The sequence below is a fragment of the Salmo trutta genome, chromosome 19 (assembly GCF_901001165.1).
Source record: "Salmo trutta chromosome 19, fSalTru1.1, whole genome shotgun sequence".
Lineage (NCBI taxonomy): Eukaryota > Metazoa > Chordata > Actinopteri > Salmoniformes > Salmonidae > Salmo > Salmo trutta.
The window spans coordinates 40649117-40666258 of record NC_042975.1 but is presented as its reverse complement, the minus strand read 5'-3'; the positions used below and the strand labels follow the sequence as shown (position 1 = coordinate 40666258).

Below are 17142 nucleotides of genomic sequence, written 5' to 3'. Positions count from 1 at the left end.
CACCACGATCCTGGTCGTTGTGGATTGTTTTTCTAAGTCCTGTCGTCTCCTCCCTTTGCCCGGTCTCCCTACGGCCCTACAAACGGTGGAGGCTCTGTTTACACACGTCTTTCGGCACTACGGGGTGCCTGAGGATATAGTGTCTGATCGGGGTCCCCAGTTCACTACTAGGGTCTGGAAGGCGTTCATGGAGCGTCTGGGGGTCTCCGTCAGCCTTACCTCGGGTTTTCACCCTGAGAGTAACGGGCAGGTGGAGAGAGTTAATCCGGATGTGGGTAGGTTTCTGAGGTGTTATTGCCAGGACCGGCCGGGGAAGTTTGTTCCCTGGGCAGAGGTGGCTCAGAACTCGCTCCGCCACTCCTCCACTAACCTCTCTCCCTTTCAGTGTGTGTTGGGGTATCAGCCAGTTCTGGCCCCTTGACATCAGAGTCAGACCGAGGCTCCTGCAGTGGATGATTGGTTCCGGTGCGCGGAGGAAACCTGGGACGCCGCTCATGTCCGCCTTCAGCGCGCCGTGGGGCGCCAGAAAGTTGGCGCAGACCGTCGCCGCATTGAGGCCCCGGTGTTTGCACCGAGGGACAGGGTCTGGCTCTCGACCAGAAACCTGCCGCTCCGCCTGCCCTGCCGGAAGCTGGGTCTGCGGTTTGTGGGGCCGTTTAAAGTCCTGAGGAGAGTGAACAAGGTATGTTATAGGTTAAAGCAACCCCTCCCATTACCGCATTAACCCCTCGTTCCATGTGTCTCTCCTCAGGCCGATGGTGGCTGGCCCGCTCCAAGAGGCTGAGGTGTGGTAGGTTCCAGCGGGGGCTCCGGCGTACTCCGTTCGATCCATCCTGGATTCGAGACGTCGGGCGAGGGGTACTTCAGTACCTCGTGGACTGGGAGGGGTGCGGTCCGGAGGAGAGATGCTGGGTTCCGGTGGAGGATGTGATAGATCCTTCTGTGCTTCGAGAGTTCCATCGTCTACATCCGGATCGCCCTGCACCTTGTCCTCCGGGTCGTCCCCGAGGCCGGGGGGGGGGGGGGGGGGGGGGGGTTACTGTCACGACTTCTGCCGAAGTCGATGCCCCTCCTTGCTCGGGTGGTGCTCGGCGGTTGATGTCACCGGTCTTCTAGCCATCATTGATCAGTTTTTCATTTTCCATTGGTCTTGTCTTATCTTCCTACACACCTGTTTCCAATCCCATTAATTACATGTTGTGTATTTAACCCTCTGTTTTCCCTCATGTCCTTGTCGGTGATTGTTTGTGATGTTATGTTACGTGTGTTTTTGTATCGGTGTGCGACGGGTATATTTTACCCATGTTATTTTGTACTGGTTTTGGAGTTTGTTTTTTCATTAAATACTTCAGATTAACCAATTTGGTTTCTCCTGTGCCTGACTTCCCTGCCACCTACATACACGATTATGACATCCCTTGCAATCAGCTGGAAGTGCATGAGAAATTTTCAAGCTGATTGCGTGGGACAATGTTCAGTCTGTGGTTTGGTTAAGCTCGGCCATTGTTTACATATTGTGCAAGCGTTTGTCGCTGTGAATTGCGTCAGTATTGAAAATCTCAAACCGGAAATACAAACAGATATACAGACCAGCGTACTGTAAGTCGGGTTAATAACACTTGTGGATATTTTGTCTCCGATTACCAGCGACATAAGGACAAAATCAGCGCACAACAGGTAAAGTAAGTTAAAATTAAGTTTATTCAATGTTAGAGATGAGAGTGTAAGTATTTCAAACTCGAATTCCAAAAAAAGTCTAGGACAACCAGTCCAACAGTGCAAAGGTAATCCATGCATCACTAGCTTATTTGAAAACTCTGTTTAAAAGTAAGAGGTTCATAAATGTGGGTTGACAGTGTTGCTTACCATAAGTTATTTTTCTTTCTTGTTGTCTTTATTACTGGAGCGTGGAAAGAAATGAATAGCTCCACCTTCATTCACCTGGTTCTGGCTCTGCTCCTCTCCACCTACCTGTCCTTCCATCACGTCTTTCCTCAGGCCTTGAGCTGTGTGTAACCCTCCCCTGTTAAGGAGGAGGCTCTGATCATACATCTAAATTTGCCTGGTGTCTGTCTTACTGGTCGGTCCTCCTGTGTTGTGTTGTCATTGGTAAAAGTACCTCAGTGGATGAGTGAGAGGTCTTGGTGGCAGGTACTGTAGAGCGGCCCGCTTTCTGGCTCCCAAAGAGTAATGATATTTAAACACTGGGCCATTAGTGGGGCCTGCCTGCCCTTGGAGGAGAGGAAGGAGAGTTTAAAATATACAGCTTAATGAATTAGGTAACTTTACTTTAAGCTCTTTTAAACTGTCTGGGTTATGGCTACCACTGCTCACTTTTAAGAAATATTATGTCAGAGCCTTACAGTAATTGCACAGTGTGTGGTGAGGCTTCATTCAGTCACCTTTCAGGTTTAGGGAGAGGTAGCCTTCACCACGTTTGGATGGTTCAGCCTGATCACATACAAATCAATATACTGTAGAGTCCCTAGACACTAGATAGGCCTAAACATCATGGCTTTTCTCAAACGCAAGTATTGTATTACATAGCTGCTTTAGGAGATCCTCTCAACGAGGGCAACCTGTATTTTAAATATTGACCTACTTGAATGGTCATTCATTAACCAAGGCCATTCAGGTTAGATACTATATCTGATCTTACTTGTCTTGAGGATGGTCTTGAACAGGGCTGATGCAGAGATAATGTAGATACCTATGTACTACATACTGTACATTATACTTTTGTGTTGCACCAATAACCCAGTACACATAGCAGGTGTAGCCATACTGGATGCATACATACTGTACATATGTGGTCTGACCTGGTCCAGGTTATGGTCTGGGCCCTGTGCTGCTGACACACTGATGCCCTCTGGCCAAAGGAGAAACCAGCTGTCTGGTGCCTCCCTGTGACCATTCCATGGACCCAGACATACAGCGCCACTTCACTTGGCCAGCGCTGATTAATGCCTTGCAGTGCCACAGATGTAGACGGAGCGCACGCCCCCCACCACTCTGCCGGCCGGAGAAGCCTGCAATGATTTGGGGAAAATGGAGCACAATTTATGGACTGTTAAAAATAACACTCACACACCCACAATAAAGCAAAAGACTTCAAAAAGCCACAAGTTGATCACAGATTGGTCTTGGATGTTTATATATACATTTAAAGTAAATATGGATTTTCTTTTTAACACATGAAGGCACTGTAGTTTTTAAGAAGACGTTCAGCTGGACTTCACAGTAGCACAAGGCCTCGCAAAAAAATAGACAATAGGAAGTGAAATGGTTTGTCTGGCTCTGTGAGGGAATTGTGGTCCTCTCTGGCTTGTCCTGTAGTAAGACACAAATTCATCCTCGTTGGGAGGAGCTTTTAGAAAGCAGAGTAAAGCCCCAGCCTCACAGCCTGTCAGATTTGTCAACCAGAGACTCATTGCACAAACCCATATGAAAGAAGATTTTTTCAATAAACTATATAGAAAAAGATCTTTCATCATATTGTGGGCAGCTGTATTGGGAAATAATCCAGTAATCTGGAGTGTCCAATCCTGTTTGTCTCTCTGGTAACCTGAGTAGTTGGGGATCAGGCTGCAAGAGAGAAAATCACTTTGAAAAGTCCAACTAATGACCTTGTTTCCCCCAGCACGACCAGATTTGGGAAGCGTAGGGTACATGGAGCTCTCTCTCAGGCCAGACCGCCAGGGCCAGCTAGCTCCAGCTAGCTCTACAGCATTTTATTTATAGTTTTTACAGTCACACTTAAGCCAATGTTATGAAGTGTGAAGGAAAAGAGGGGGAAAAAGAGCTGATTTTCCTCAAGGGCCCTTGTTTAGGGCGTGTCTTTCCATACAATATGGTTTACAGGAAATATGGTTTACATGAAAGGAGAGAATCCAAATTGGGTTTTTTGAATGTTCATAAACTGTAAAAATATGCTGCATTTAGACAATAATTGTGGAAGCTAGAGTGTGTATCCTATTTAGATTATACATGGATATCCACAAGCCAGCATCTGCTTAAAAAGGGGCACAGTATTGTTAGACATATTTCGGAGTAAGCTCGTACATTTGTACTGGTAATATGTAAAACTCTCACGAGATAAACACCATTCAAAGAGTTGCTGTTTAACAGTATTGTACTGTCTGTCCAATCAAACCTGTTCCCTGGGTTTAAGTCAGGGTCCAGGGTTGACCCTATATGACACAAAGTTGGTTTCCATAGAGTTACTATAATCCTTATGATGGAAGGCGCTGGTTGCAGCTACTGTTTGCGGGCTGTGAGTGTGTTGTGTTTACGCTGTGTGAGTGTCTCTGTGCTGTGCTGAGCTGTTGCGGCTCTGCAAGGCCCTAGCCCGATTGGGAAAGCATACGCGATTCGCCTCAGAGATCAAAAGGACTTTGTGATGAATGAAAGGGCAGAGGAGGGAGCTCCCTGCTTTGAATCATTGATCAAGGTCATTCTCAGTTCATTAATTTCTACTGAGAGGCTGGCCCTCCTCCACACCACACACACACACACACACACACACACACACACACACACACACACACACACACACACACGCATAGTGTAGTTTAGTGTACTCTATCACTTCCTCATCTCTTTAGAAGATAAAGCCTGTGTGTGACACCGAAGGCTGCTCTGTATGCTCTTGTCTGATTGTTGCTCTTGTCTGATTATTGCTCTTGTCTGATGGTTGCTCTTGTGTGAATACAGTAAATGTTTACCTGTCTGTTAACTGGAGAATGGGCTAGGAGGACTGTATAAGTCCCGTTACGTAGCAGGGTGTCACGGCAGCTCCTCTCAGTCACGGTCACCACCAGGCTAGGGATCGGTTCAGACAGAGACAGCCCTGTAGTCCAGAATCCTCTCACACACACAGAACAGAACCACTTCCCTTGTTCACATGATGTGGCACACCTTTTAGGCCCATCTGTCTCTGGCTCAGATGCGAAGAGGAAAAGCTGGCTGTCATGCGAGGTTAATATCGGAAGGGTGCAATTGGGCAAGTGCAAGGCATCTGGCTAAGGCCCGGGGGGGTTCGAGGGGCAGAGTGTAAAGACCTTGTCATCCTCCGCATGGACAAGACGGGATCAGTGAGCTGTATGTGATCTCAGGCACGCTGCTTGTGCTGAGCTAATGCCTTGCCAAGTGCAGTAAATACTGTAGCTCTACTCCAACAGGTCACTGCAGTGGAGACCTCATTCCCCTTCGCCTGGCTCCTCGCAATGCTGCCGATGTAATTTTTTTTTAACCTTTATTTAACTAGGCAAGTCAGTTAAGAACAAAATCTTATTTACAATGACGGCCTACCAAAAGGCAAAAGGCCTCCTGCGGGGACGGGGGCTGGGATTAAAAATAAAAACAAATAAAATAAAATATAAATTAGGACAAAACACACATCACGACAAGAGAAATAACACAACACTACATAAAGACAGACCTAAGACAACAACATAGCAAGGCAGCAACACAACATGGTAGCAGCATAAAACATGGTACAAACATTATTGGGCACAGACAACAGCACAAAGGGCAAGAAGGTAGAGAAAACAATACATCACGCAAAACAGCCACAACTGTCAGTAAGAGTGTCCATGATTGAGTCTTTGAATGCAGAGATTGTTATTAAACTGTCCAGTTTGAGTGATTGTTGCAGCTTGTTCCAGTCGCTAGCTGCAGCGAACTGAAAAGACGAGCGACCCTTGGATGTGTGTGCTTTGGGGACCGTTAACAGAACGTGACTGGCAGAACAGGTGTTGTATGTGGAGGATGACGGCTGCAGTAAATATCTCAGATAAGGGGGATTGAGGCCTAAGAGGGTTTTTCAAATAAGCACCAACCAGTGGGTCTTGTGACGGGTATACAGTGATGACCAGTTTACAGAGGAGCATAGAGTGCAGTGATGTGTCCTATAAGGAGCATTGGTGGCAAATCTGATGGCCGAATGGTAAAGAACGTCTAGCCGCTCGACAGCAACCTTACCTGCCGATCTGTAAATGATGTCTCCGTAATCTAGCATGGGTAGGATAGTCATCTGAATCAGGGTTAGTTTGGCAGCTGGGGTGAAAGAGGTGCGATTACGATAGAGGAAACCAAGTCTAGATTTAACTTTAGCCTGCAGCTTTGATATGTGCTGAGAGAAGGACAGTGTACTGTCTAGATGTACCGTCTAGATGTGTCTCAGATGTGGGCTAGACCATACCTGGGCTGGGCTCAATTCGAATTGAAGGCAGTTCATTCAGGAAGTTGAAAAATAAAGTATTGAATTGTAATTTTAGTGTTGGCCAGTGATTTCCTGACCCCTGTCACTTTTTCTAGTTGAATGAATGAGAGCAGTCTCTGTGATTTTCGCCGGGTAATCTGATCATAAGCGTACAATTAAACATTTACTGTGTGTTGTTGTTTTTGTGGCATCATGTCAGTGAATGCACCGGAGTTAATGCTTTTTCATACATTTCTAGAACCCATTAACCATACCCTTAGAGTGCATAGCCACATGGAAGCAATTTAATGGCATGAAACGCAGATTACCAGCCTGGTCACATAGACTAGACAAAACATAGTCAATGTAAATCCGGGCCACCTCAAAGTAGTGCGATATGTTATATTTGGTATGGTTACATAAGACAGATGGTTACTTAAGGCAAAACGGATGGTTGGTTGAAATAGGATGGTTGGTCAGTGTGAATGGCTGGACATATAATATAAACGTCTAGCAACTCAGAGGTTGCTAGTTCAAATCGCATTACGGACAACTTTTGCATTTGAACTAATTAGCAACTTTTTAGTTACTTGCTACTTCCCATCTACTTAGCACGTTAGCTAACCCTTCCCCTAACCTTAACCCTTTAACCAAACTCCTGAACTTAACCTTAACCCTAACCCTTAACCCTAACCCCTTGCCTAGTTAACGTTAGACAGCTAGCTAATGTTAGCCACCTAGCTAGAATTCATAACATATCATATGTTTTGCAAATTTGTAACATATTGTACGTTTTGCAAATTTGTAACATATTGTACAAATTGTTATTCGTAACACATCATATGATATGAATAATACGAAATGCTCTGAGACAAGGTTGATATTACAGTAGGTTGATTGCCTATAGGTTCCTCTGTTGCTGCAGATATTTATTTCCGTAGAATACAACCCCCTCATAAAGGTTAAAACCTGACCCAGAAAATGGGTCTATATTTTTGTCACTGTCAATATCATTTGAATGTGGTGACAGATGCTCTTCATAGGACAGGCTGTCCATCAGGGATTCATTTCTTACTCATTCTGCGGAAAGCTAAAAAACAAGGCTTTGAACTGAAAACCCGTCCAGTACCAGCAGCAGCATAGGAGTGTGGAGATTATGACTTGGTGCAAGCTGTCACGTTATAAATCACGTTAATTACTGCAAACGGTGAAAACCTGACCACCGGCTGGTCTGGGGTAGGGTAGGATGGCTGGGGTTAGGGCACTCCAGTTAGAGGAAAGTGCTAGGAATTGTTTTGTGGTTATTGTACACATTTGCACTAAAGCACAAATATTTTCCAGCTCATTCAAACCTGTTTAATATTGACCTCTGGTACTTACAGCACGATGAACTCATTCTGTAAATGATGTGGCCAAGCTTGAAATGAATGTTTTCATGTTTAAAATTCATAATTCTGAACACCTCTAAAACCATTGTTTGGTTCTCCATTAAATATGTAGAGGAAGTCTTTATTTGTTTTATGGTCTTAGAGAGAGACTGTATAATTACATGGTCAGGGCCCTCTCACACATGGCTCTGCCTCGGCTCAGCGACCTCAGGCTCATGTTTTATTTAGCACGCTGCTACACTGCTTCCTGGATTAGGGACAACAAATCAGCCACAGAGAGAGACAGCACAGTCCCATGTAAACAATGGATAGAGAGAGTTGAGGGTGCAAGGCTGAGACTGTGTCCCCCACTCTAATTCCTTCCCCAGCCCCGTGCTCTTCCGTGCTGTGGCGCCTACCGAACAGGTTTCTATGTGACATTTTGCATACTGTTCGCTTTAGGCTTGATGCCGGTCCCTAACACATTGTGTTTTTGATTTTGCACTCAGTTGTATGGCAGAAGAATAAGAGGGGGACAGGGAGGCAGAAAAGGCTAAGGTTACAGGCCAGGCGTACAGCATCTCGTGTCTAGTTTTTCCATTTTGGCACAGCTACATGGTGACGCACTGGGCTTGTAGCTCATTAAAGGAGAGGCCTGGTGCTTGTCTCTGTAATCATCAGAGCTGCCTGCTTGTCTGCTGGCCTCCCTCTCTTCTCTTCTTTGCTGTGTCTGGAGAGGCCAGCTCTGCCCAGCCCGGCCACCTCCACAGTCACAGTCAATGTTTTCAATAAAACCACGTTACTGAATTCCCCCCTCCACCGTACCAAAGGAGCCTGCAGCTACAAGGCAAGAAGGAGGCCTGAGAAACATGACTGGGAAAGATTTCATAAAAACAGAAAATATTTTTTCATCTGCCTGCCCAGGTTTTATGTAGCCTGGGCACACCATTTAGCTTAGAATTCCAACGCATTAAAAACGCACTCCACATTGTTCTTGTTATAGTGGAGTGTCCGCCGGGGCTGCGCCTCTCCTGCTAGGAGTCATGGCGCTACCCTTCCCTGCCCTGATCTGCCAGTTTCTTGCAGTGGCACTCATTCATATGTTATTGCGTGCTCAGGAGAATTACACAGAGGGAAAGACAATCCAAGCGAGCAAAATGCATCACTCCTAAAATCATAAAGGAATAAATGAAGGGATCTTTGATACTGGGGATAGTGGCCAGCCCCTGTCTATAGTATAGCTCTTCACACATCAACCATGTCACCTCTCTTTACCTTTATTAGCCAGGCTAGCCCCCCTGAAGTTATTATGCACATCGACATTGAGCACAATACTATCACAATCAACTGTCAGTCTCGAACACTATACATTTTAGAGCAGCATTATTCAATGGCACTTCGGATGTTAATGAGTTCTTAGAGTACATAAAACATGTCACACTGGTCCCAGGTTCAGTCTCCCTTCTTTATGTATGTAATCTGATTCACATTTACATCGGATTGAAATCAGTCCTCATTGTTCCTCTATACAAGTGTGTGTTTGTACTTCTCTCATTCCTTGTCACTAGTTTGAATGTCACACCACTGACATCAGCTCTCAGCCTTTGTATTGAGAGCAGGCTAAACGGTAGAGAATAGGGGCCTGAGTGTAAACAGAGCCTCAGTGTTTTGTGTGAGTATTATGTAAATGAGGTGATGACCACAATAAGGCTCCTTAGAACCTGTCTCAGTAAATTAGCGGCAAATTCTCTGCCGTAAACAGCTGTCACGTTTTAATCAGACGTCTGCTGAGCTATGTTTTCTATCTGGGTTAAACTGGGATGCTCCCCTTACTGGCCTGTCCCTGTTTATCCCCCACGGCTTAACCTCTTGGTGTTTTGGAGATTCATTTAGCATTTTTTTATGGTGTGAGTGTGGGGCCAAGTGGAGAGGGGAAGGGTCAACCTCTTTTGTCACCTCAACATTCTGTACAGCAGGGTTGGGATCAATTCCAGTCAATTCAGGAAGTACACAGCAATTCCAATTCCAATTCTGTTCATTGCTTTTCAATGAGGAAAATGTGGAATTGGAATTTGGTATACTTTCTGAATTGACTGGAATTGAAATGGAATTGACCCCAATCCTGCTCTACAGTATCATGGAGTGTCTTGTAAGCAACTCTTAAGGATGCAGCAGACTTCACTTAGGTCTGAGTTAGTGTTTTGTAGGGTGGCTGACTGCCTCTCTCAGCTCAACCACTGATCAAATATAATCTATAGCATACAGTATGTTGGTGATCTGTGAGTGCGTGTGTGTGTGTGTGTGTGTGTGTGTGTGTGTGTGTGTGTGTGTGTGTATTTGCATGCGGAGCAGACACCTCGCCCTAAGGGGTTAATTAATGAGAACCCTGAGCCGTGCCGATCTCACAGCTTTAGCGTTTAGCGGCCCTTAATCTATGAGCTTGATTACCTCTCAGTACGGGCAGGGCAACCCCCCCCCCCAATCCACACACACCCCCAAACACCATCTAGCCCCCAACACAACAAAGCAGGACCTCTGCGCTGTGGCAGCATTAGTGGCGTGGCACCCGGGCCAGCTTTACAGAACAGAACTCACTAGGCTCCCGAGTGGTGCAGCGGCCTAAGGCACTGCATCTCAGTGCAAGAGTTGTCACTACAGTCCCTGGTTTGAATCCAGCCTGAATCACATCTGGCTGTGATTGGGAGTCCCATTGGGTGGTGCACAATTGGCCCACCGTTGTCTGGGTTTGGCCAGGGAAGGCTGTCATTGTAAATAAGAATGTGTTCTTAACTGACTTACCTAGTTAAATCAAGGTTCAATAAATAAGAGAAAAGACATGCAGAAGGCTGGGACCTGGAGATTGATATGTGATCAACATGACAGGGGTTTTATGTTTCTTGTATCTAAACCAAAGTAGATGATTTTAAGATTGTTCTATACATCAGTTGAGGTCTCTATAAGCTTCAATATGAAGGTGCATCCTTGTAGCTGTGTGGGCTAATATAGTCCAAATGTTTGCCATGGGGTAAGTTGAGCCAATGGTTAAACCAATGGCAATTTGAAGTGTTTTCTTCCCAGAAGTAATGCAAGGCATTATTGCTGGGAAATGAGGTAACAACAGTGCCTATGTTAAAAGTGTAAAACAAAAAGTACAACATGTTTGTTAGGTGTTAACCCTGTGTTAAAATATGCTTAATATGATTAAGAGACAAAAAGAGTTTGTGATTGTGTTGAATTGTGTTTGGGAAATAAAGATAGACATTGTTTTAAAAAGTTAGTGGTAATATTTAATTCAGTACAGAAATTTGTAGACAGCTTAACTTACCCTGTGCCGCGGCTCAACTTACCCCTTACCCAGGGTAAGTTGTGCCAAGAGTTCACTTTTTTGGGACAAGCTGTCACCTCCTGACCAGGAAAGGGGTCATTTTGTTATTGTGGTTGGTCAGGATGTGGCAGGGGTGTGTTTGTTTTGTGTGTTTCGTTTTTTTTGGGGTTATGTTCTATGTTAATATATTTCTATGTTTGTTCTAGTTCTTATATTTCTATGTTTAGTTTATTGGGCTGACCTTGAATTGGAGGCAGCTGTTCCTCGTTGCCTCTAATTGAAGGTCCTATTTAGTTGGGGGTTTTCCATGGGTTTGGGGGTAGTTCCGTGTATAGCTGTGTAGCTTACAGGACTGTTTTTAGTCGTTGTTTTTGTATAAGTGTTTTGTTTTGTTTTTTTCTTCTAATAAAAGAAGATGAGTATTCATATACCCACTGCGTTTTGGTCCACCTTTTACGACGCACCTGACACAAGCTATGTTTTCAAAACAAATGTTAACATTAATTCAGATTATTTCCAGGGATACACAACATTACATATATATGTGAATATTTGTATTAGAAGGTACTATATTTCCCTTGATTGAGTGATGCTGAATGTAAAATTGGCTCAACTTACCCCACTCTCCCCTACTGCATGCCTGTGTTGGTTTGTGTCAGATTATTCTCAGTGATGTGGCTCTTTTCTCCCAGTCACATCCCCAGCAGACTCAATGCAACACAATGGGAGCCAGTGTGGCTGGGCAGAGAAAGGGTGAAGAGGTTTACTGTGTGTCCCCCACCACACACTCCCCTAACTGGAATAGTGCTGTGTTTACACACACTCTGTTCCTATGGCGCCCTGAGAGGCCTCAGGCTCCAGACAAGAACACAAAGAACTCAACAGAAGTCCTCTTATTGATCAAATACAGAACATTACATCATCTGCATACTCAGTTGTGCATACAGTGCCTTCAGAAAGTATTCACACCCCTTTACTTTTTCCACATTTTGTTGTGTTACAGCCTGCATTTAAAATGGATTACATTTAGATGTTGTGTCACTGGTGTACGCACAATACCCCATAATGTCAAAGTGGAATTATGTTTATAGACATTTTTACAAATTTAAAAATGAAAAGCTGAAATGTCTTGTCACTAAGTATTAAACCCCTTTGTTATGCAAAGCCAAATACGTTCAGGAGTAACAATTTGCTTAACAAGTCAGATAATAGGTTGCATGGACTCTCTGTGTGCAATAATAGTCTTTAACATGCTTTTTGATTGACTACCTCATCGCTGTACCCTACACATACAATTATCTCTAAGGTCCCTAAGTCGAGCAGTGAATTTCTAGCACAGATTCAACGGCAAAGAACAGGGAGGTTATCCAATGCCTCTCAAAGAAATGCACCTATTGGTAGATTGGGGACAAAAAGCAGATGTTGAATGTCCCTTTGAGCATGGTGAAGTTATTAATTACACTTTGGATGGTGTATCAATACACCCATTCACTACAAAGATACAGGCTCCTTCCTAACTCAGTTGGCGGAGGGGAAGGAAACCCCTCAGGGATTTCACCATGAGGCCAGTGGTGACTTTAAAACAGTTACAGAGTTAAATGGCTGTTAGAAAACGGAGGATGGATCAGACATATTGTAGTTACTCCACAATAATTATTCTGTGAAGAATAAGAATATTCCAAAACATGAATCAGTTTGCAATAAGGCACTAAAGTAATACTGCAAAAAAATCCAGCAAATAATGTTACGGCTTGGTAGTCGTGGAGGAGGAATGAGGCGCAGGAAGCAGCGAACACAGGGTAGTGGTGTTTTTAATATACACTCACACAAAAAACAAATGTTCCCACACACAGGGGAGAAAGTACATACGGCGTCAAACAACGTCGACACGAACATAAGCCGTCTGTCAAAGAAACAATCATTAATCCCGCACGAACAGGAGCGGGCCAGCTAAACTAAATAGCCCCTCTAATGGCTAATTGACCACAGGTGTCACAAAATAAAAAAAGGGAAAAGCAAAAGGGAATCGGTGGCAGCTAATAGGCCGGTGACTACGACCGCCGAGCGCCACCCGAGCAGGAGGGGGCGCCACCGTCGGTGGGAATCGTGACAAATAAATTCCCTTTTTGTCCAGAATACAAAGCATTACATTTGGGGGAAATCCAACACGACACGTCACTGAATACCACTCTTCAAAATGTCATGCATGGTGGTGGCTGCTTCATGTTATGTGGATGCTTGTCATCGGCAAGGACTAGGGAGTTTTTTTTCAATATTAAATGTTCCTGAGTTGCCTAGTACCAGTTTTGACTTGGAAATCTATGGCAACACTTGAAAATGGCTGTCTATTGTAACCGATGTGAAATGGCTAGTTAGTTAGCGGTGGTGTGGTGCGATGGGTAACGATGCTTCGTGGGGTGTCAGTTGTTGATGTGTGCAAGGGTCCCTGGTTCGAGCCTGGGTTGGGGTGAAGAGAGGGACGGAACCTACACTGTTACATTGGTGCCGTGACCCGGATCATTGGTTGCTGCGGAAAAGGAGGAGGTCAAAGGGGGGGTGAGTGTAACTGATGTGAAATGGCTAGTTAGTTAGCGGTGGTGCGCGCTAATAGCGTTTCAATCGGTGACGTCACTCGCTCTGAGACTTGAAGTAGGGTTTCCCCTTGCGTCGCAAGGGCCGTGGCTTTTGTGGCGCGATGGGTAACGATGCTTCGTGGGGTGTCAGTTGTTGATGTGTGCAAGGGTCCCTGGTTCGAGCCCGGGTTGGGGCGAAGAGAGGGACGGAACCTACACTGTTACACTAGCAATGATCAACAACCAATTTGACAGAGATTGAAGAATAATCCAGGTTTGCAAAACTCTTAGAGATTTACCCAGAGAGCCTCACAGCCGAAGGGGATTCTAACATACAGTATCAGTCAAAAGTTTGGATACACCTACTCATTCAAGGGTTTTTCTTAATTTTTTTACTATTTTCTACATTGTAGAATAATAGTGAATACATCAAAACTATGAAATAACACATATGAAATCATGTAGTAACCACAAAAGTGTTAAACAAATCAAAATATATTTTAGATTGTATATTCTTCAAAGTAGCCACCCTTTGCCTTGATGACAGCTTTGCACACTCTTAGCATTCACTCAACCAGCTTCATGCTTTTCCAACAGTTGTGAAGGAGTTCCCACATAAACTGAGCACTTGTTGGCTGTTTTTAGTTCACTCTCTGTCCAACTCATCCAAAACCATCTCAATTTGGTTGAGGTCATCTGAATCACTCTCCTTCTTGGTCAAATAGCCCTTACACAGCCTGGAGGTGTGTTTTGAGTCATTGTCCTGTTGAAAATCAAATGATAGTCCCATTAAGCGCAAACCGGATAAGATGGTGTATTGCTGCAGAATGCTGTGGTAGCCGTGCTGGTTAAGTGTGCCTTGAATTCTAAATAAATCAAAGACAGTGTCACCAGCAAAGCACCCCTACACTACACCTCCTCCGTGCTTCACGGTGGGAACCACACATGCGGAGATCATCCTTTCACCTACTCTGTGTCTCACAAAAGACACGGCGGCAGTGGTGGAAAAAGTACCCAATTGTCATACTTGAGTAAAAGTAAAGATACCTTAAAATAACTTCTTATTGATCAAATCCCGTTAACGGGATCGATCTGTGTTATTTCATAGTTTTGATGTCTTCACTATTATTCTGCAATGTAGAAAATAGTAAAAATAAAGAAAAACCCTTGAATGAGTAGGTGTGTCCACATTTTTGGCTGGTACTGTATATTGACTCTGGGGGTTGAATACTTATCTAATTAAAATATATTAGAGTTTTATTTTCCATTAATAACAATAAAAATGTTATAGACATTTTTCTTCCACTTTGACATTATTTTGTATAGATCGATGTCCAAAAATGACAAATAAACTATATTAATCCCACTTTGTAACCCAACAAATTGCGGAAAAAGTCCAGGGATGTGATACTTTCTGAAGGCACTGTAAATATCACCAAACACTGAGCTTGATCCAATAAAACAGAATCAGATTGAGGAGAACCAGTAAACCCATGGCCCCGGGGAAGGAGCTGTGGCTACCAGAGAACAAGTGGGTGGCACATCTGATATCCACTCTGTAGGCCCTATGGTGCATTGACTGTTAGGTTTGATCTGCTGTTGCCAAAAACAGGATGAGAAGGGAAAAGGAGTAAACCGTCTTCTATTCTATTCATGTGTTGTACATCAACACATTTCATGGGATTTTGGCCCACCCTGAGTCACTTGATAACTACAGTAACTAATATATTGAGCACAGTGATTATATCATTAACATGAGATTCTGCAGCTCTAATGGTGCCATTGTACAAGAGCACACTGTCCATTGGCACAGGCCTCAATCTGACCATTACCGCTAGATAATCCCCACCAGAAGAATTTCTCAGCCTCTGCAAAGCGCTCTACACATTCATATGGAGAGGCACTGGACCATTGAAATTTGATTATAAGCACATTTTACAGCTCTGTGGGCTGTTCTGGGCTGGTAAACAACACAGAGAACTGTGAACTTTGGACCCCAATTTGAAACCCAAATGACCAGTGTGGGATTCCTGTTAGTCACAGGGACCTCCATAGCCATTCATGCCCCATTGCCCTCCTTCTCTCTCACACATCAATGCCAGTTGGCCAGAGCCAAGAGTGGGGACTCATTTGATAGGTTTGGAACAAGCCATTCTAGTCAAAAGTCAGCACTGCCATACTGGTTGAAAAGGCTCTGATGTTATTCAATGCACTTTGGGGCTTTGGGTTGTGTGTGATCTGTACTTTGACTTCTGAAATGTGTAATCAACTCCAAGGATAACGTACAAATTTGCAGTCAAAGCCAGTCTTGTGTATTTTAGAATATTCCGGTCAGCCAAAAGCAACACCAGTCAAAACAAAGCAACGGTTACACAGTCTTACAGGAATTCATTCACCGACTGTATATAATTCTCCTGTCCTGAAGTGGCCTTTGCCAAATTGCAATTAGACCATAACTTTACTGTGCAATTATTGCGTACGCCCATGTGCTTGACCACAGTGGACCAGTGTGCAGTACAGAAAATGACAGACTGAACCTGCTTCAGTGGTGGTGCACTGTAAGCAGGGTGGGCTGGATGGTGCTGTGTGTGTGTGTGTGTGTGCGTGTGCGCGTGCCTCTGCATCTGCATTTTTGTGTGTCGTCATGCTTGTGCACACCTGGCCTCGTGCTTTTTGTGTTTCTGGCTCATTTGACAGATGTGAAGAAAGCCTTTGTGCTGCTTTCCAGTGGCGTTGGGGCTGGCTGGTGCGGATGAGGGAAGTGTTTCTAGAACAAGTCTGTTTGGCACGCTGCTGTGTGGCCCTCACCTGAGGGATCAAGAAGCATGAATTATACAGCCTCATGAATACAGGAGCAGCCCTAACCACCCAGCACACCGTACCACCCCGCAAACACTGGCACCCCACATGTGACGCAAAAGGCCACATTATTCATATTTAATCCAATTGGAGTATTGACAGGCAAGTGAAATATTGTCAGGAGAAAATGTGCTAAAGTGTTTTTTTCAGTAAGCCATGGCTGCTTGGAGATTTGAAGGTTCTACCAAGCTGTTTCGTTGACAGCTCATCTTGTGTTTGTTCCATCACTCCTGGGTTGTCTTCTCATTGTCTATTTATCTCCCTGGCTCCTCGGCAGTGCTGTTACTTTTTTTTTACGAATTGCTGTGCAAAAAGCTCCATGCAGTCGTTACCTTGGAACAAACATGTTCATATATTTGATGTATTCTAAGCATAAATAAAATGACCGTCTTTTCAGAAAAAAATCGAGGAGAAAAACAAGTCTTCGACATCTGGAGTAAACATCCCTTCAATTCATAATGCAGTATTATCTGCACACAGCACAAACAAGTCTGGAGTGAGGAGGGGACATTATGAACTATAACGGTATCACAACATCACAACGAGAACCAGCCTTCTCCTATGTTTTTCTCTTTTTTTCATTTACGTAGGCAAGTCAGTTAAGAACAAACTCTTATTTACAATAACGGCCTACCCCGGAAAAACCCGGACGACGCTGGGCCAATTGCACGCCGCCCTATGGGACTCCCAAACACGGCAGGTTGTGATTCAGCCTGGAATCGAACCAGGGTCTGTAGTGACACCTCTAGCACTGAGATGCAGTGCTTTAGATCGCTGCTTTAGATCGCTTTAGATCGCCACTCAGGAGCCCTATGT

The 17142-nt window shown here is 44.4% G+C and overlaps 1 long non-coding RNA gene across 1 annotated transcript in view; it reads left to right on the top strand.

The window, feature by feature from the left end:
* The first annotated feature begins 1580 nt into the window (after positions 1–1580).
* Positions 1581–17142, top strand: part of LOC115154592 (uncharacterized) — a 57820-nt gene continuing 42258 nt past the window's right edge. The window contains exon 1 of the long non-coding RNA XR_003867915.1: positions 1581–1677. This is a non-coding gene — a long non-coding RNA (uncharacterized LOC115154592). The remainder of the gene's footprint in view (positions 1678–17142) is intronic.